This window comes from Phocoena sinus, chromosome 4 (assembly GCF_008692025.1).
Source record: "Phocoena sinus isolate mPhoSin1 chromosome 4, mPhoSin1.pri, whole genome shotgun sequence".
Taxonomy (NCBI): Eukaryota; Metazoa; Chordata; class Mammalia; order Artiodactyla; family Phocoenidae; genus Phocoena; species Phocoena sinus.
In genome coordinates, this window is record NC_045766.1 from 104,748,514 (window position 1) to 104,771,311 (window position 22,798).

A 22,798-nucleotide genomic window follows, 5' to 3' on the forward strand; every position below is an offset into this window, starting at 1 on the left:
CCAGCATCACTCGATACCAAAATAAGACAAAGATATCACACACAAAAAAGGAAATTACAGGCCATTATCACTGATGAACATAGATGCAAAAATCCTCAACAAAATACTAGCAAACCAAATCCAAATATACATTAAAAGAATAATACACCATTGTCAAGTGGGCTTTATCCCAAGGTTGCAAGGATTTTTCAATATCCACAAATTAATCAATGTCATACACGACATTAATATGTAAATTGAAAATGAAAACCATATGATCATCTCAACAGATGCAGAAAAAGTTTTTCATAAAATTCACTATCGGGGGTCGGCGGGAAGATGGCGGAAGAGTAAGACGTGGAGATCGCCTTCCTCCTCACGGATACACCAGAAATACATCTACACGTGGAACAACTCCTACAGAACACCTACTGAAGGTTGGCAGAAGACCTCAGAGCTCCCAAAAGGCAAGAAACTCCCCACGTACCTGGGTAGGGCAAAAGAAAAAACAGAGACAAAAGAATAAGGACGGCACCTGCATCAGTGGGAGGGAGCTGTGAAGGAGGAAAAGTTTCCACACACTAGGAAGCCCCTCCGCGGGCGGAGACTGCGGGAGGCGGAGGGGGGAGCTTCGGGACCGCGGAGTGGTGCACAGCGACGGGTGCGGAGGGCAAAGCGGGGAGATTCCTGCACAGACGATCGGTGCCGACCGGCACTCACCAACCTGAGTGGCTTGTCTGCTCACCCGCCAGGGCGGGCGGGGCTGCGAGCTGAGGCTCGGGTTTCGGTTTTGGACGGAGCGCAGGGAGAGGACTGGAGTTGGCGGCTTGAGCATAGCCTGAAGGGGTTGGTGCGCCACGACTAGCCGGGAGGGAGTTCGGGGAAAAGCCTGCACCGGCCGAAGAGGCAAGAGACTTTTTCTTCCCTCTTTGTTTCCTGGTGCGCGAGGAGAGGGGTTTAAGAGCGCTGCTTAAAGGAACTCTAGAGACGGGCGCGAGCCGCGGCTAAAAGCGCGAACCCCAGAGACGGGCGTGAGCCGCGGCTGAGGGCGCGAGCCCCCGAGACGGGCGCGAGCCCCCGAGACGGGCGCGAGCCCCCGAGACGGGCGCGAGCCCCCGAGACGGGCGCGAGCCCCCGAGACGGGCGCGAGCCCCCGAGACGGGCGCGAGCCCCCGAGACGGGCGCGAGCCGCGGCGGGAAGCGCGAGCCCCAGAGACGGGCGCGAGCCGCGGCTGAAACCGCGGAGCCCAGAGACGGGCGGGAGACGCTGGGGCTGCTGCTGCCGCCACCAGGGGGGCTGTGTGCGAGCACAGGTCACTCTCCGCGCCCCTCTTCCGTGGAGCCTGTGCAGGCCGCCACTGCCAGGTTCCCGGGATCCAGGGACAACTTCCCCGGGAGTATGCACGGCGGGTCTCAGGCCGGTGCAGCGTCACGCTGCCTCTGCTGCCGCAGGCCCGCCCCGCACGCAGTGCCCCGCCTTCCCCCATCCCCCAACCCCCGGCCTGAGTGAGCCGGAGCTCCCGAATCAGCGGCTCCTTTAACCCCGTCCTGTCTGAGCAAAAAAACAGACGCCCTCCAGCGATCTGCGCGCAGGGGCAGGGCCGGGTACAAAGCTGAGCTCCTGTGAGCTGTGAGAGCAGGGAGGAGAGGGGGAGGTCTCTCCCGGCAGCCGCGGAGGCGGCGGATTGAAGCTCCACAATCAACTTGATGTGCCCTGCATTGTGGAATACCTGAATAGACAGGGAGTAATCCCAAATTGAAGAGGGGGAATTTAGGAGCGAGATCTGTGATTTTTTTTCCCTTTTCCTCTTTTTGTGAATGTGTCCTTCTTTGCTTCTTTCTTCCTTCCTTCCTTTCCTCCTTTCCTTCTTTCTTTCCTCATACTTCTAATAATTCTATCTACTTTTCCTCCCTTTTATTCTGAGCCGTGTGGATGAAAGGCTCTTGGTGCTCCAGCCCAGGAGGCAGGGCTCTGCCTCTGAGGTAGGAGAGCCAACTTCAGGACACTGATCAACAAGAGACCTCCCAGCTCCACATAATATTAAATGGTGGAAATCTCCCAGAGACCTCCATCTTAACACCAGCACCCAGCTTCACTCAACGACCAGCAAGCCACAGTGCTGGACAACCTATGCCAAACAACTAGCAAAACAGGAACACAACCCCACCCATTAGCAGAGAGGCTGCCGAAAATCATAACAAGGCCACAGACACCCCAAAACACACCACCAGACGTGAACCTGCCCACTAGAGAGACAAGATCCAGCCTCATCCAGCACAACACAGGCACTAGTCCCCTCCACCAGGAAGCCTACACAACCCGCTGAAACAACCTTAGCCACTGGAGACAGACATCAAAAACAACGGGAACTACGAACGTGCAGCCTGCAAAAAGGAGACCCCAAACACAGTAAGATAAGCAAAATGAGAAGACAGAAAAACACACAGCAGATGAAGGAGCAAGATAAAAACCCACCAGACCTAACAAATGAAGAGGAAATAGGCAATCTACCTGAGAAAGAATTCAGAATAATGAGAGTAAGGATGATCCGAAATCTTGGAAGTAGAATGGACAAAATTCAAGAAACAGTTAACAAGGACCTACAAGAACTAAAGATGAAACAAGCAACGATGAACAACGCAATAAATGAAATTAAAACCACTCTAGATAGGATCAATAGCAGAATAACTGAGGCAGAAGAACGGATAAGTGACCTGGAAGATAAAGTAGTGGAAATAACTACTGCAGAGCAGAATAAAGAAAAAAGAATGAAAAGAACTGAGGACAGTCTCAGAGAGCTCTGGGACAACATTAAACGCACCAACATTCGAATTATAGGGGTTCCAGAAGAAGAAGAAAAAAAGAAAGGGACTGAGAAAATATTTGAAGAGATTATAGTTGAAAACTTCCCTAATATGGGAAAGGAAATAGTTAATCAAGTCCAGGAAGCACAGAGAGTCCCATACAGGATAAATACAAGGAGAAATACGCCAAGACACATATTAATCAAACTATCAAAAATTAAATACAAAGAAAGCATATTAAAAGCAGCAAGGGAAAAACAACAAATAACACACAAGGGAATCCCCATAAGGTTAACAGCTGATCTCTCAGCAGAAACCCTACAAGCCAGAAGGGAGTGGCAGGACATACTGAAAGTGATGAAGGAGAAAAACCTGCAACCAAGACTACTCTACCCAGCAAGGATCTCATTCAGATTTGATGGAGAAATTAAAACCTTTACAGACAAGCAAAAGCTGAGAGAGTTCAGCACCACCAAACCAGCTTTACAACAAATGCTAAAGGAACTTCTCTAGATAAGAAATGCAAAAGAAGGAAACGACCTATAATAACGAACCCAAAACAATATAGAAAATGGGAATAGGAACATACATATCGATAATTACCTTAAATGTAAATGGACTAAATGCTCCCACCAAAAGACACAGATTGGCTGAATGGATATAAAAACAAGACCCTTATATATGCTGTCTACAAGAGACCCACCTCAGACCTAGAGACACATACAGACTTAAAGTAAGGGGATGGAAAAAGATATTCCATGCAAATGGAAACCAAAAGAAAGCTGGAGTAGCAATTCTCATATCAGACAAAATAGACTTTAAAATAAGGACTATTAAAAGGGATAAAGAAGGACACTACATAATGATCAAGGGATCGATCCAAGAAGAAGATATAACAATTGTAAATATTTATGCACCCAACATAGGAGCACCTCAATACGTAAGGCAAATACTAACAGCCATAAAAGGGGAAATTGACAGTAACACATTCATAGTAGGGGACTTTAACACCCCACTTTCACCCATGGACAGATCATCCAAAATGAAAATAAATAAGGAAACACAAGCTTTAAATGATACATTAAACAAGATGGACTTAATTGGTATTTATAGGACACTCCATCCAAAAACAACAGAATACACATTTTTCTCAAGTGCTCATGGAACATTCTCCAGGATAGATCATATCTTGGGTCACAAATCAAGCCTTGATAAATTTAAGAAAATTGAAATTGTATCAAGTATCTTTTCTGACCACAACGCCATGAGACTAGATATCAATTACAGGAAAAGATCTGTAAAATATACAAACACATGGAGGCTAAACAATACACTACTTAATAATGAAGTGATCACTGAAGAAATCAAAGAGGAAATAAAAAAATACCTAGAAACAAATGACAATGGAGACACAACGACCCAAAACCTATGGGATGCAGCAAAAGCAGTTCTAAGGGGGAAGTTTATAGCAATACAAGCCCACCTTAAGAAGCAGGAAACATCTCGAATAAACAACCTAACCTTGCACCTCAAGCAATTAGAGAAAGAAGAACAAAAAAGCCCCAAAGCTAGCAGAAGGAAAGAAATCATAAAAATCAGATCAGAAATAAATGAAAAAGAAATGAAGGAAACGATAGCAAAGATCAATAAAACTAAAAGCTGGTTCTTTGAGAAGATAAACAAAATAGATAAACCACTAGCCAGACTCATCAAGAAAAAAAGGGAGAAGACTCAAATCAATAGAATTAGAAATGAGAAAGGAGAAATAACAACTGACACTGCAGAAATAAAAAAAATCATGAGAGATTACTACAAGCAACTCTATGCCAATAAAATGGACAATCTGGAAGAAATGGACAAATTCTTAGAAATGCACAACCTGCCAAGACTGAATCAGGAAGAAATAGAAAATATGAACAGACCAATCACAAGCACTGAAATTGAAACTGTGATTAAAAATCTTCCAACAAACAAAAGCCCAGGACCAGATGGCTTCACAGGTGAATTCTATCAAACGTTTAGAGAAGAGCTAACACCTATCCTTCTCGAACTCTTCCAAAATATAGCAGAGGGAGGAACACTCCCAAATTCCTTCTACGAGGCCACCATCACCTTGATACCAAAACCAGACAAGGATGTCACAAAGAAAGAAAACTACAGGCCAATATCACTGATGAACATAGATGCAAAAATCCTCAACAAAATACTAGCAAACAGAATCCAACAGCGCATTAAAAGGATCATACACCATGATCAAGTGGGGTTTATTCCAGGAATGCAAGGATTCTTCAATATACGCAAATCTATCAATGTGATAAACCATATTAACAAATTGAAGGAGAAAAACCATATGATCATCTCAATAGATGCAGAGAAAGCTTTCGACAAAATTCAACACCCATTTATGATAAAAACCCTCCAGAAAGTAGGCATAGAGGGAACTTTCCTCAACATAATAAAGGCCATATATGACAAGCCCACAGCAAACATCATCCTCAATGGTGAAAAACTGAAAGCATTTCCACTAAGATCAGGAACAAGACAAGGTTGCCCACTCTCACCACTCTTATTCAACATAGTTTTGGAAGTTTTAGCCACAGCAATCAGAGAAGAAAAGGAAATAAAAGGAATCCACATCGGAAAAGAAGAAGTAAAGCTGTCACTGTTTGCAGATGACATGATACTATACATAGAGAATCCTAAAGATGCTACCATAAAACTACTAGAGCTAATCAATGAATTTGGTAAAGTAGCAGGATACAAAATTAATGCACAGAAATCTCTGGCATTCCTATATACTAATGATGAAAAATCTGAAAGTGAAATCAAGAAAACACTCCCATTTACCATTGCAACAAAAAGAATAAAATATCTAGGAATAAACCTACCTAAGGATACGAAAGACCTGTATGCAGAAAATTATAAGACACTGATGAAAGAAATTAAAGATGATACAAATAGTTGGAGAGATATACCATGTTCTTGGATGGGAAGAATCAACATTGTGAAAATGACTCTACTACCCAAAGCAATCTACAGATTCAATGCAATCCCTATCAAACTACCACTGGCATTTTTCACAGAACTAGAACAAAAAATTTCGCAATTTGTATGGAAACACAAAAGACCCCGAATAGCCAAAGCAATCTTGAGAACGAAAAAAGGAGCTGGAGGAATCAGGCTCCCTGACTTCAGACTATACTACAAAGCAACAGTAATCAAGACAGTATGGTACTGGCACAAAAACAGAAAGATAGATCAGTGGAACAGGATAGAAAGCCCAGAGATAAACCCACGCACATATGGACACATTATCTTTGATAAAGGAGGCAGGAATGTACAGTGGAGAAAGGACAGCCTCTTCAATAAATGGTGCTGGGAAAACTGGACAGGTACATGTAAAAGTATGAGATTAGATCACTCCCTAACACCATACACAAAAATAAGCTCAAAATGGATTAAAGACCTAAATGTAAGGCCAGAAACTATCAAACTCTTAGAGGAAAACATAGGAAGAACACTCTATGACATAAATCACAGCAAGATCCTTTCTGACCCACCTCCTAGAGTAATGGAAATAAAAACAAAAATAAACAAATGGGACCTAATGAAACTTCAAAGCTTTTGCACAGCAAAGGAAACCATAATCAAGACCAAAAGACAACCCTCAGAATGGGAGAAAACATTTGCAAATGAAGCAACTGACAAAGGATTAATCTCCAAAATTTACAAGCAGCTCATGCAGCTCAATAACAAAAAAACAAACAACCCCATCCAAAAATGGGCAGAAGACCTAAACAGACATTTCTCCAAAGAAGATATACAGAATGCCAACAAACACATGAAAGAATGCTCAACATCATTAATCATTAGAGAAATGCAAATCAAAACTACAATGAGATATCATCTCACACCAGTCAGAATGGCCATCATCAAAAAATCTAGAAACAATAAATGCTGGAGAGGGTGTGGAGAAAAGGGGACACTCTTGCACTGCTGGTGGGAATGTGAATTGGTTCAGCCACTATGGAGAACAGTATGGAGGTTCCTTAAAAAACTACAAATAGAATTACCATATGACCCAGCAATCCCACTACTGGGCATATACCCTGAGAAAACCAAAATTCAAAAAGAGTCATGTACCAAAATGTTCATTGCAGCTCTATTTTCAATAGCCCGGAGATGGAAAGAACCTAAGCGCCCATCATCGGACGAATGGATAAAGAAGATGTGGCACATATACACAATGGAATATTACTCAGCCTTAAAAAGAAATGAAATTGAGTTATTTGTAATGAGATGGATAGACCTAGAGTCTGTCATACAGAGTGAAGTAAGCCAGAAAGACAAAGACAAATACCGTATGCTAACACATATATATGGAATTTAAGGGGAAAAAATGTCATGAAGAACCTAGGGATAAGACAGGAATAGAGGCGCAGACCTACTGGAGAACGGACTTGAGGATATGGGGAGGGGGAAGGGTGAGTTTTGACAGGGCGAGAAAGAGTCATGGACATATACACACTAACAAACATAGTAAAGTAGATAGCTAGGGGGAAGCAGCCGCAAGGCACAGGGATATTAGCTCGGGGCTTTGGGACAGCCTGGAGGGGTGGGACGGGGAGAGTGGGAGGGAGGGAGACGCAAGAGGGAAGACACATGGGAGCACATGTATATGTATAGCTGATTCACTTTGTTATAAATCAGAAACTAACACACTATTGTAAAGCAATTATACCCCAATAAAGATGTTAAAAAAAAAAAAAAAATTCACTATCCATTTAGGATAAAAGTCTCCAGAAAGCAGACATAGAGGGAACATACCTCAAAATAATAAAGGCTATATATGACAAACCCACAGCTGACATCATACTCAATGGTAAAAAGCTGAAAGCATTTTCTCTAAGATCGGGAACAAGGCAAGGATGCCCACTCTCATAACTGTTATTCAACATAATTTTGGAAGTTCTAGCCATGGCAATGAAAGAAGAAAAAGAAATAAAAGGCATCCAAACTGGAAAAGAAGTAAAAGTGTCACTGTTTTCAGATGACACGATATTATACATAGAAAATCCTCAAGGTGTTACCAGAAAACTGCTAGAGCTCATCAATGAATTCAGGAAAATTGCAGGATACAAAATTAATATACAGAAATCTGTTGCATTTCTATATGCTAACAATGAAAGATCAGAAAGAGAAATTAAGGAAACAATCCTATTTACAATCACATCAAAAAGAATAAAATATATAGGAATAAACCTACCTTACGTGGCAAAAGACCTGTACTCTGAAAACTACAAAAAGAAATGAAAGATGAAAGAAACTAAAGACAACACACAAGATTGAAAGACATAATATTGTCCTGGATTGGAAGAATCAATATTGTTAAAATGACCATACTATCCAGAGCAATCTACAGATTCAATGTAATCCCTATAAAATTACCAATGGCATTTTCCATAGAACTAGAACAAACAATTTTCAAATGTGTATGGAAACACAAAAGACCTTGAATAGCTAAAACAATCTTGAGAAAGAGGAACAGAGCTGGAGGAATCATGCTCCCTGACTTCAGACTATAGTACAAAGCTATAGGAATTGAAACAGTATGGTACTGGCAAAAAACCAGACACATAGATAAATAGAACAGGACAGGGAGCCAGGAAACACACCCACACACTTATGGTAAATTAAAGTATGACAAAGGAGGCAAGAATATACAATGGAGAAAAGACAGTCTCTTCAATAAGTTGTGCTGGGAAAACTGGATGCTACATATAAGAGAATGAAATTAGAACACTCTCTAACACCATACACAAAAATAAACTCAAAATGGATTAAGGACCTAAATGTAAAACTGAATACTATAAAACTCCTAGAGATAAACATGGGCAGAACACTCTTTGACATAAGTCACAGCAAGAGTTTTTTGGATCTGTCTCCTAAAGTAAAGGAAATAAAAGCAAAAATAAACAAATGGGACCTAATTATACTTAAAAGCTTTTGCACAGCAAATGAAATCATAAACAAAATGAAAAGGCAACCTACAGACTGGGAGAAAATACTTGCAAATGATGTTACCAACAAGGGATTAATTTCCAAAATATACAAACAGCTCATACAGCTTAATATTAAAAAAAAACACAATCAAAAAATAGTCACGGGCTTCCCTGGTGGCACAGTGGTTGAGAGTCTGCCTGCCGATGCAGGGGATACGGGTTCGTGCCCTGGTCCGGGAAGATCCCACATGCCGCAGAGCGGCTGGGCCCATAAGCCATGGCCGCTAAGCCTGCGCGTCCAGAACCTGTGCTCCACAACGGGAGAGGCCACAACAGTGAGAGGCCCGCGTACCGCAAAAAACAAAACAAAACAAAACAAAAAAATAGAAGATCTAAATAGACATTTCTCCAAGGAAGATATAGAGATGGTCAACAGGCACATGAAAATATGCTCAATACTGTTAATTTTTAGAGGAATGAAACTCAAAACTACCATGAGGTATCACCTCACACCATTCAGAGTGACCATCAATAAAAAGTCTACAAATAATAAATGCTTGAAAGGGTGTGGAGAAAAAGGAACCCTCCTACACTGATGGTGGGAATGTAAATTGGTGCAGCCACTATGGAGAACAGTATGGAGGTTCCTTAAAATCTAAAAATACAGTTACCATATGACCCTGCAATCCACTCCTGGACATATATCTGGAGAAAACTCTAATTCAAAAAGATACATGCACCCCAATATTCATAACAGCACTATTGACAATAGCGAGACATGGAAGCAACCTAAATGTCCATCAACATACGAACGGATAAAGACGATGTGGTATATATATAAAATGGAATATTACTCAGCCATAAAAAAGAAATAATGCCATTTATAGCAACATGGATGGACCTAGAAATTATCATATTAAATGAAGTCAGGAAGACAAATATCATATGATATAACTTACTTGTGGAATCTAAAAAAAATGATACAAATGAACTTATATACAAAACAGAAATAGACTCACAGACATAGAAGTCAAACTTATGATTACCAAAGGGGATAGTGGATCAGGGTTGTAGAGGGAGATAAATTAGGAGTTTGGGATTAACATATAAACACTAATATATATAAAATAGGTAAACAACAAGGACCTACTGTATTATGCAGGGAACTCTACTCAGTATCTTGTGATAACCTATAATGGAAAATAATCTGAAAAAGGATATATATATGTTTTTTTGCTGTACACTTGAAATTAACAAAACATTGTAAATTAAGTATACCTCAATAAAAAAAATCAGTAAAAAAAAAAGGCAGTCTTTTCAATAAGTGTTGTTGGGAAAATTGGACAGACAACATTAAAAAAATGAAATTAGAACATTCTCTAACACTATATACAAAAATAAACTCAAAATGGATTAAAAACCTAAATGTAAGACTGAATACTGTAAAACTCCTAGAGGAAAACATAGGCAGAATACTCTTTGACATAAATCCCACCAATATTTTTTTGGATCTGTCTCCTAAAGTAAAGGAAATAAAAACAAAAATAAACAAATAGAATCTAATTAAATTTAAAAGCTTTTGCACAGCAAAGGAAACCACTGACTAAACAAAAAGACAATGTACTGAATGGAAGAAAATATTTGCAAATGATATGACTGCATGATATCTAATGTATATAAACAGCTTATACAACTCAACATCAAAAAAACAAACAACCCAATTTAAAAATGGGCAGAAGAATTGAGTAGACATTTTTCCAAAGAGGAAATGTAGATGGCCAACAGGCACTTGAAAAGATGCTCTGTATCGCTAATCATCAGTAAAATGCAAATCAAAACCACAGTGATATATCACCTCACACCTGTCAGAATGGCTATCCTTAAAAAAAACACAAACACAAATAACAAATGTTGGCAAGGAGGTGGAGAGAAGGGAACCCTTGTACACTGTTGGTGGGAACATAAATTGGTATAGCCACTATGGAAAACGTTATGGAGGTTTCTCAAAAAATTAAAAATAGAACTACCATATGATCCAGCAATTCAACTCCTGGGTATATATCTGGAAAAAATGAACACACTAATTCAAAAGGCTCGATGCACCCCAATGTTCATAGTAGCAGTATTTACAATAGCCAAGACACAGAAGCAACCCAAGGGCCCATCAACAGACAGATGGATAAAGAAGATATGGTCCAATGGATTACTACGCAGACATAAAAAAGAAGGAAATTCTGCCATTTGCAGCAACGTGGCTGGACCTAGAGAAAATTATGCTTAGTGAAATAATTCAGACAGAGAAAGACAAAACTGTATGATATCACTTATATGTGGAATCTAAAAAATAATACAGATAAATGTATATAGCAAAACAGAAACACACTCACAGGTATAGAAAACAAACTAGTGGGAGCTAGAAGGAAGAGGGATGTGGGGAGGGGCAAATTAGGGGTATGGGATTAAGAGATAAAAACTGCTATCTATAAAATAGATAAGCAATAAGGATATACTGTATAGCACAGGGAATTATAGCTATTATCTTATAATAACTTTTAATGGAGTGTAATCTGTAAAAATACTGAATCACTATGCTGTACACCTGAAACTCATATGATATTGTAAATCAACTGTATTTAAATTAAAAAAAAAGAAAAACTTTTCTTTAACTCAAAAATAATAGTGTAATAAAAAAAATCTAAATGAAAATAGGCAAATATTTGAATTGATGGTCTAAAAGGAAGATTGGCCAAAAAACACAAGAAAAATTGCACATGATTAGTTATTTAAAAATGTAAATTAAAATCACAATGGCAGTACCACCCTACACCTATCAGAATGGCTAAAAGTAAAAAGGCTAACCACATTAAAGTTGAAGAAAATGTAGAATAAACAGTAACTTTTGCATTAAAAAATAAAATGACATAATAATTTTAGAGAAAGATTGGGCATGTTCATAATATATATACCTACTTTTTGACCTAACAATTTTATTTTTAGGAATTTATTCAAAAGAAATAAAAACATATATCTATAAAAAGACTTGCTTAAGAATGTTCATAGCTGTTCTACACACAGCTCAAAACTGGAAACAACCAAAATAGGCACCAACAAAGGGAAGAATAAGTAACATTTTTGTGTATTTATAAAATGGAATGCTACTTGGCAATAACAAGAGCTACTGACACATACATCACATAGATGACTCCCACAGAAAAAAATGTTACAGAAAAAGCTATACACAAAAGAATATATACTATGTACTTCCATTTATATGAAATATCAGAATAGACAATAATAATCTGAATTGAAACATGCTTCTGATGGCTAGATTGACTGGGAAGGAAGGGAAATTTCTGGAAAGATAGAAATATGATAGAGGTATGTTCTTTATGGGGGCATCCACTTTTCAAAATTGTACATTAAGTTTTGTACATCTCAATGTATGTAAATGCCACCCCCACCAAAATCACTGTAACCATCATCATCATAAGCATCATCATCATTTCCACGGTAGGAAGTAGGGAGGGGGAAGAGTTATAAATGAAACAGGAGTGATACAGCAAAGATAATTTTTGTATTTGTGGAAAAGATACATAGGAATTTGTTATGCTATTTAATGTACTCTATGTTTAAAAATTATCTATAATAAAATGTGTAACCAAATAATATAAAATCCTTAAAAGAGGGCCAAAGAAACTTGGAATCGATGTCAATTGTGAAAGAAAATATGCCTGAAGAAATAATAAAAAAATGCCAGTGCAAAACACTGATCTAAAAAATAATTTTGATTATCTTCTTGTTTTCTCCTTTTGTCTTTAAAAGAGTCAAAGAATAATTCTTTCATATAATTAAGGACAAATCCCTGAGGCATATATTGTTTCTTAGTATAGGTATTTATTGCAAAATAAAGTTTCTTTCCCAACTACTGAGTCAAAAATCTATCATTCATTGTCTGAAATATAAAGGAAGCTCATCAGAATTTCCCAGAGACAAATATTCATGTTTCACAGAAAATATTAGTGTTTTTGTGAAAGGCAAATTGTTAATAATTCTCTCTTAAAACATTAATAATATTGAGTAATGAGGCAAACAGACCTATCTAGTTCTATTTTACAAAGAAATTTAATGATCAATGGATCTTATATTTACCAATTTTCTACAGATTGCTATTAAATGAACAGTTGTTTTTAATTTATAAGGCAGCTGAGTATTACCTAGTGTTTCAACTTAATTAGAATAGTGAACTGATAATTTCTTCAAAAAAGATTAACACATTATTTTGCAGCCCTCACACAAGTCAAAATCAAGCTATGAAAGGCAGAAGTCTAGGGATTCAAATTTATATAAAGATTACAATTTAATGAAATATCTTGGCAATACTCTTTGCACAAATTGTCTTGAACATTATTATGACTTACCTAGATAATATTAATTGCTAAAGTAAGATGCAGAACTATGTACATTTTATGATATCAGACAGGGAAATAATCATTTCAATATAAAAAATAAATAAAATTAAATTAAAGTTAAATCAATCTCATTTCTTTTAGAAAACTTTATTTCCAAATGATGACAACAAAATCATGCTACACTGTCTACATGTTGACGTGGATATTTCATTTGTGTTTGTCTGTTTTAGACTGTTGTGCTTATATATACACTTTTGTAATTTTAAAATATTGAATTAGATTTGCCAGGAGGGCAAGATAAGATGGTGGAATGGGAAGATCCTGGACTTGCCTCCTCCCACAAACACACCAAAATGGCCCCTACAAACCATCTCTGAGAACAACCTGAAGACTAGAAGAACAGATTTTCTACAGCTAAAGATAAAAAGAAAAAGTCACATTGAGACAGGTAGAAAGGGCAGAGATGTGATCTGGCCAGGACCCACAACCCCAGCACTGTGACCAGTAGGTGGAAAGGATACCACAGCCTCAGAAGTCCTCCTTATGGAGCCGGGGCTTTGAAGTCCACATTGCGCTCCTTGGCCCAGGGTATCCACACTGGGAGAAGAGCCTCACAACATCTTTGAAAATAGGCAGGGCTTATGTCTGGGAGAGTGCTGTAGGAAACTGAGAATCCAAACTTCAAGGACACACGTGAAGATGCCCTTGATCTAAGTCCCAGCACAGAGGCAGCAGTTTGAAAAGTGCTAGGGTCATACATGAGGGTGATTCATTAACTAATTTTTGAGCACGTGCCCAAGGAACAGGGATCTGTTGTAACTTTTTCTGGGTTCAAAGGATCTGGTTGGTGTCATATTTTTTTTTTTCTTTTGGCTCACTTTCTACCTAGCTGACTCAGTGCTGGCAGGTGCCTTTTCTGACTCTCCCTATCTAATTTACTAGCACTGCTCACCTCACTCCAGATGGACCTGCAAATCTGACCCTGCTGGTGCTCATTAAAAGCAACCTCTCCAACTCTGCCAGTCCTGCTGTATGCTCTTGGCTGTCACCAAAGCCCCTCTAAAGAGGCCCCTTGCCCTGCCTGTCCCAGCAGACATCTTCAGTTGATACTGGAGCCCTGCCAAACTGGCCCCCTTTGCCAGTCCTGGTAGGCACCTCGGCTAGTACTGGAGTTCCTCCAAAGTAGGCTCCTCACCCCGCCAGTCCCAGCAGGTGCCCTCAGCTTGCCCCACCAAGTGGCCACCTGTCCTGTCAGATTCAGTGGGTGCCTTTGTTGGCACCGGCATCTCCCCAGAGCTGCTCCCCCTCAAGAGGTTGGCCCCATATACCAGAGTGCCCACAATAGTTGTGACCAGGCATTATAGACAGCCACACTAGAGGCCAGCCCTGCACACCACCGTGCCTGTAGCAATTGTGGCACAGCTGCAACAGGAGGACACGAGTAACTCACACAAAGGACAGTCCTGGAGCACCTGGCTCCGGTGACCAGGGGGTACCACACTACTGGGTCCTCTAGGACACCTTCTTACACAGTCACTCCTTCAAGAGCGGGAGACATAGCTGATCTACCCAATACATAGAAACAAGCACAGAGAGTTAAGCAAAATGAGGACACAAATAAGTAAGTAAATAAATAATAAATAAATTCCAAACAAAAGAACAAGATAAAACCTCTGAAAAAGAACTAGGTGAAATAGAGATAAGTCATCTTCCAGATAAAGATTTCAAAGTAATGGTCACTTGACTCAGAAGAATGGAGGAACACAATGAAAATTTCCATAAAGAGATAGAAGATATAAAAGAACCGTCATAGCTGCATCATCTAATCTGCTGTATCTGTAGTGTATTTTTATTTTATTTATCATATAATCTTTTAGAACATGCTCAAATGAAGTAACTATCAACTCAAAATAGACTGCTATATACATACGTTGTTATATAAACACCTCATGGTAACCACAAATCAAAAACTGATAATAGATACACAAAAAATAACGAGAAAAGAATACAAAAATAACACTAAAGAAAGTTATCAGATCACAAGGAATGGGACCAAGAGAAGAAGAAAGGAAGAGAAGAACAACAAAAATAACCAGAAAACAATTAATAAAATGGCAATAAGTACATAAGTATCAATAATTACTTTAAACATAAATGTTCTAAATACTCCAATCAAAAGGCATAGGGTAGGGGGCTTCCCTGGTGATGCAGTGGTTGAGAGTCTGCCTGCCGATGCAGGGGACATGGGTTCGTGCCCCGGTCCGGGAAGATCCCACATACCGTGGAGCGGCTGGGCCCGTGAGCCATGGCCGCCGAGCCTGCGCGTCCGGAGCCTGTGCTCCGCAACGGGAGAGGCCACGACAGTGAGAGGTTCGCATACAGCAAAAAAAAAAAAAAAAAGACATAGGGTAGATTAATGGTTAAAAAAGTAAGACCCATCTATATGCTGCCTATAAGAGACTAATTTCAGATCCAAAGACACACACAGATTGAAAGTAAGGGGATGGAAAAAGGTATTCCATACAAATGGAAACAATAATAAAGCTGGGGTAGCAATACTTTTGCCAGAGAAGTTAAACTTAAAAACAAAGTCTGTAATAAGAGACGAAGAAGGGTACTACGTAATAATTATGGGATCAATCAAACAAGAAGTCATAACACTTGTAAATATCTATGCACCCAACACAGAAGCACCTAATACATAAAGCAAATATTAACAGACATTAAGGGAGAAATTGACAATAATACAATCAGAGTAGGGGGTTTTAACACCACATTCACATCAACGGGTAGATCTTCCAGACAGAAAATCGAGAAGGAAAGAGTGGTCTTAAGGGACACATTAGATCAGATAGCCCTGAGTGATATGTACAGAACATTCCATACAAAAACAGCAGAATGCACTTTCTTTTTAAGTGCACATGGAACATTCTCTAGGACAGATCACATGTTAGGCCATAAAACAAGTCTCAATAAATTTTGGATCTGTATTCTCAGGAAAGGGCAACAAAAGCAAAAATAAGCAAATGGGACTACATCAAACTAAAAAACTTTTGCACAGCAAAGGAAAGCATCAACAAAATGAAAATGTAACCTATTACATGAAAGAAGACATTTACAAATGATATATCTGATAAGGAGTTAATATCTACATTATATAAAGAAATCATACAACTCAGTATCAAAAACCCAAAATAGAGCTTACCTGGTGGTTCAGTGATTAAGAATCCACCTGCCAATGCAGGGGACACGGGTTCAAGCCCTGATCTGGGAAGATCCCACATGCCGCGGAGTAACTAAGCCCATGCACCACAACTACTGAGCCTGTGCTCTAGAGTCCATGAGCCACAACTACTGAGCCCACATGCCACAACTACTGGAGGCCATGTGCCTAGAGCCCGTGCTCCGCCACAAGAGAAGCCACCGCAATGACAGGCCTGTGCACTGCAAGGAAGAGTAGCCCCTGCTCGCCGCAACTAGAAAAAAGAAAGCCCACGTGCAGCAACAAAGACCCAACGCAGCCAAAAATAACTAACTAAATTTAAAAATTTTTTTAAAAAAAACCAAAATATATTACAAATAGGCATAGGACTCGAATAGGCATTTCTCCAAAGAAGACATACAAATGAACAACAGGCACATGAGAAAGATACTCAGCATTATTAATCATCAGGGAAATGCAAATCAAAACCACAATGAAATATTACCTCATACTTCGCAGAATGGCTATCATCAAAAAGACAACAAATAACAAGTGTTGGCAGAAATGTGGAGGAAAGGAAACCCTCATGCACTGTTGGTGGAAATGTCAATTGGTATAGCCATCATGGAAAACAGTATGGTGGCTCCTCAAAAAATTAAAAATAGAATTACTATTTGATTCCATAATTCCTCTTCTGGGTAGTTACCTGAGGAAAACAAAATACTAATTTGAAAAGATTTATGCTCCCCTATGTTCACTGCCTCATTGTTTATAATAGCCAAGATATGGATGCAACAAAATATCCATAGATAGATGAATGGATAAGAAAGATATGGTGTGTGTGTCTGTGTCTGTGTGTGTCTGTGTGTGTGTGTATGGAATATTACTCAGCCATAAAAAAGTAAAAAAGAATGAAATCTCATCATTTGAGACAACATGGATGGACCTATACAGTATTATGCTAAGTGAAATAAGTCAGACAGAGAAAGACAAATACTGTATGATCTCACTTATATGTAAACTCTAAAAAAATGAATAAACAAAACAAAATAGAAACAGGCTATGGATTCAGAGAGTAAAATGGTGGATGCCAGAGGAAAAGTGAGTAGAGGGTTAGGTTAAATAGGTTTAAGGGGGTTAAGAAGTACAAACTTCCAGCTATAAAATAAATGTTACGGGGATGTATTAAGAGTAGAAGGAATATAGCTAATAATACTGTAATAATTTTGTATGGTGACAGATGGTTACTAGACTTATGGTGATCATTTCATAATGTATTTAAGTATCAAATCATTACACTGTACACCTGAAACTAACATAATATTGTATGTCAACTATATGTCAATAAAAGAAAGGGAGAAAGAAAGAAAAAAGGACAGAAAGAAAGAAAAAAGGACAGAAAGAAAAAAAGAAAGAATGAAAGAAAGAGAAAGAAAGAAAGAGAAAGAAAGAAAGGTACAAATATCAATTTGTCCTACATTTTAGAAAATAAGTTTTAGAGAATGTAAATTTTCCACAGTAAATATACTGTGGTGTATTTCTCTCTACAAATATTGGTGCATTTAAACTTTCTCTAATTTTTCTTAGAATAACTAATGCTCTTAAAGCCCTTCTTCATAAAGAAAGCATCCCTCTCTCTTACTGTCAATCTATTTATCCAGATATATGAAACTTTTAATCTGATAGAAACACTGAAAATTAGTACTAAGAATGTGAATTCTATTGTTGCTGTTGCATGTAGGCATATATTTAGTATGTTTTGCATTCATTCACACGTTCTTTCAAGGAGTATTCCTTGAGCATTATGTACCATGAACTATGCTGAATTATCATATACATGTGTTCCATAGGTTTATATACAAGTGTGCACATGAAAAGATACACATATGTTATTCTTAAGGCTACATGATTTATCTGAGATTTTACTGCATGTACCAGTTTTGAAACTGAAATTTTTCTCATTGATAAATAATATACATTGGAAAATTCTCCTTGTTCTGCATTCCCTTATGACAGAGTTTAGTAGAAATCATTGCTTGATAATACTCTGATTGACATTTTTCCATTTAAATTCAAATGGCATTCAAATTCAAATGATTTGGGGACAGTTTTTATAGATAATTTCGAGACACTGTACACCTGCTATGCCTGTAAGGGTAACTAGTTTATCTGGGTATTTTGTGTGTGTGTGTGAGTTCCCAGGAGATAGACAATGAATGTACAGGCATACCTCCTTGCACTGTGCTCCACTTTATTGTGATTTACAGATATTATGTTTTTTACAAATGGAAGGTTTGTGGCACTCCTGTGTTAAGCAAGTCCATTGGTGCCATTTTTCTGACATTTGCTCACTTCATATCTCTGTGCCACATTTTTGTTAATTCTCACAATATTTCAAACTCTTTAATTATTATTACCATGATTATTATTATATTATATTATTTCATTATTTGTTATGGTGATCTATGATCAGTAATCTTTCATGTTACTATTACAAAAAGAGGTACTTTCCTGGTGGTGCAGTGGTTAAGAATCCGCCTGCCAATGCAGGGCACATGGGTTCAAGCCCTGGTCTGGGAAGAACCCACATGCCACGGAGCAACTAAGCCCGTGAGCCACAGCTACTGAGCCTGCGTGCCACAACTAGTGAAGCCCGTGTGGTTAGAGCCACAAGAGAAGCCACCACAATGAGAAGCCTGCGCACCGCAACAAAGAGTAGCCCCTGCTCGCGACACCTAGAGACAACCCGTGCACAGCCACAAAGACCCAACACAGCCAAGAAAATAAATAAATAAATAAGTAAATACTGCAAAAAGATTACGACTTGCTGAAGGCTCAGATGATGGTTAGCATTTATCGGTAATAAGTTTTTTTAAAAAAAAGTAAGGTATGCACATTACTTTGTTAGACATAATGCTATTACACACAATCAACTACAGTATAGTATAAACCTAACTTTTATATACACTGGGAAACCAAAAAATTTGTATGACTTATATCACAATATTTGCTTTACTTCAGTGGTGTGGAACTGAACCCATGATATCTTTGAGGTGTGCCTGTAAATACAGTTTAAAAGAAGGCCCGGTTTAAGTATAAAGGTCTAACATAGTTCTCTACATAGTATAAAATAATTTTCAATCTTGCAAATCTGTCCACCAATTAAATTCCAGACTGAAGGTATTTCATAGCATCGAAGCATTAAAGAAAACCCAGATATCATGAGTCAACTTGAAAGAATTTAGTGTTTTGAGTTATATTCTGAATATTTTCTAAAAATTGTACCACATGTAGTAAAAATATATTTTCGATGTGATTTAAATTGCACATGGCTCTTAGCCTTAGTAAATAGTTACTGAATAATTTATGTTTATTACATTCTTTGAGTATACCACGAGGTAGTCTACTGGTATCTAAGTACAGTGTTATTATAAGTTTAAATATCATAAGAGCAACATAGGTACTTTATGACTACTCTAAAATGATTTAAAATATAATAAGTGAGTGTTAAACAGAAAATGGCTAGACTATTAGCTATAATTCCTTCAGCAAGATTATAAACTGCAATGACAATAAAAATAGTTTCTTATCACATTCCATCTCTAGGGAAAGATTTTGTGTTCCCTTATACACCAGTCTGCATCAGAGAAAAATGCTTTTATTTATAAGTCAAGGAAAATGTTTTCTTTAGTGAATGTACTAAAATTAGAAACATTTAATTTGAAGTATATAAATATAGAGTAGATAATTTATTCTCTTAGCAACTTGATCTTGCAGAAACTTTTTCCAGGTCTTTCTAAAGTTCAAACCTCTATTTCAATTTTAGAACATAGAATCAATCAGAGAGACTAAACAATGAAAAATGTAAAAGCTGTACAAATTTCTGACACTTTTATTTTTCTTTCAGTGAAGCAACTTTAGATCAAAGTTTCACATTAAGTGAACAGTCCGAACATCCTTTGTCTAAATTACTGAAAGCCTGTTATAGAAACAGATTTAAAAGTATTCTCCTCAGGCTTCCCTGGTGGCGCAGTGGTTGAGAGTCTGCCTGCCGATGCAGGGGACACGGGTTCGTGCCTCGGTCTGGGAAGATCCCACATGCCACGGAGCAACTGGGCCCATGAGCCATGGCCGCTGAGCCTGCGCGTCTGGAGCCTGTGCTCCGCAGCGGGAGAGGCCACAACTGTGAGAGGCCCGTGTACCACACACACACACACACACACACACACACACACACAAGTATCCTCCTTAAAAGTGGGCTTGCAGCATTAGTAAGTTGAAAAATAATGCGAAGAAGCTGTAATGACATTTGCTGGAATGGATATCTGGTTGTGTTGGTAAATTCAGCATATGAAATACAGCATTCAGATTTCCCTCTTATCAACTTTCCTTGCTCAGTTATGTTCCTATTTCTTATTTTGTTAATCTTCATTATGCTTTTCATATTTTACTTAAATCATGGACTCATTTTCTAGAGAAATGATTCTATTCTTGGCCCTACTTTCAATTAAATGCTTTTAATTCAAACCAATGTAATTCAATTTAATAAATACATGCCATGAGGCAGACACTGCACTGTGTTTGGAAAACAATGGTGAATATTTTAGAGCCATATCTTACTTTTGGAACATACAATTTTGCAGGGAAGACAAATTTTAAAATGGTAAATAAATATTTATTACGAAAAGTGCAATACGAGTATGTTGCAAAAGAAATGGATTAACCAAATGGATTAGGGATGGTATCCCTAAAACATTATTATTCAAACTGGATTGGAATTCACTAAATTGAGAATGAAAGTAAGATCTGTTCTAACTGAAGAGAACAGTATTTTTGAAGACCCTCAGATTAGATGAGGTCCTCAATATTAAAAGAAGTGGATAGAGCAAATAGAGGATTAGTGGTGTGATTTTCTATGATTAGGTGGGGTGACAGAAGGATAAGTTAAGTTTAAGACAAGCCTGCTCCTAATATTTATAACACTTGAGAAGAGTGCAAATGGAGGTGAACTTACTATATGATTAATAATTAAATATTTTAAGTAAAGCTAGTAGTATCACATCATATATGTTCTACCAACTTACTCTGTCTCATACAACTATATTACAAATACCCAAAAAATGTAAAATTATGATTTTTATATTACTGAAAGTTTATAAAATATCCAAGAGAATTTAGTTATTACACATATCTTGGTGTTCTGTGGATAAACAGCAATGTCTGAACACACAGTAAGAGAAAGATATGCAATTCCTTATCAATTACATTTTGTTATTTATAATTATTTTCTTGCCTTTATTTCAGCAAATCCACTAATTATATTGTAATAATCATGGTTTTCACACAATTCATGTTCTTTCGACATAATACCAATTGACACTAATGCTAAATAAGATCTTTTTTGAATCATAATAATTCCTAGGTAGTTTCTTAAAATTAATTTATTAGCAAAACTGCTCTTTTGAATACTTAGGAAATTGAACTGTCAAAAATTCTTAAAATAATACTGAGACTTCAAATAAACTGAGCTCAAACATTGTAAGAGAATTTTACACAGTAAATTATTATTATTATCGCAGAAAAATATTGCAAACTATTTTAATTTCTTTACATAAGAAATTATCACTTATATCACAGTTTTAACCATCTCTTGAAGTAATATGTAGTTCCATATGGAAATATAAAAAACATGCTTCACACATATTATGACTAGACATATTTTTATAGAATTAATGTATTTTTAAAGAACAATACAAATTGTTTAACACTGTCAATTTTCTTCATCTCACATGTGCAACCCTTGTGAATACCATGCTAAACCTTGAGTTCTTCTAGAATTATAAACTGAAAGATGAAGGAAAACAAATAACAGATAGTTGACACTACTGGCAAACAGTATTTTGTTAAGAAGGAACACCCTGCAATCTTGCTGAGAGGAAGAATTTGACAAATTATTTTATATGCTTTTTCTCTGCCACTGTTTAAAACTGGACTCACCCTTTGAAGTGGTTTCTGCTCAGATGGTGGCAGCAGCAAAATCCTCAAGCTGTCATTGCATTTGCCCACAGTCACATTTTGTTTTAAGGACAGAGGGTGAGTTATATGAAGAACAATTTCCCTGGGGCCTAAACAGTGTTAGTTAATAAGTTAGTATGAAAATAAATGTTTAAGTGTATGGGGCATTCCGTGGAGTGCCAAATTCTGAGTTAGAGAGGCACTCGTGTTCTTCAGCAAATTTACATCTAGTATGATTTTGGTATGTGGGACCCCTAAAGTTCAGGGGCCCAGAGAAGTGACCCCTCTTACTAGTTCTAAGAGTTGTACTTTTTTAACACATGTGATTTTGATTAACTGGAAACATTCAGTTGGAATATCCAGGAAGCAGCTAGATAAACATATGG

The 22,798-nt window shown here is 37.9% G+C and overlaps 1 long non-coding RNA gene across 1 annotated transcript in view; it reads right to left on the reverse strand.

Annotated features, from left to right (window-relative positions):
- The window catches only part of LOC116753228, a 146,715-nt gene extending 124,255 nt beyond the window's left edge, over window positions 1-22,460 (reverse strand). The window contains exon 1 of the long non-coding RNA XR_004349721.1: window positions 22,395-22,460. This is a non-coding gene — a long non-coding RNA (uncharacterized LOC116753228). The remainder of the gene's footprint in view (window positions 1-22,394) is intronic.
- Between the last annotated feature and the right edge of the window lie 338 nt (window positions 22,461-22,798).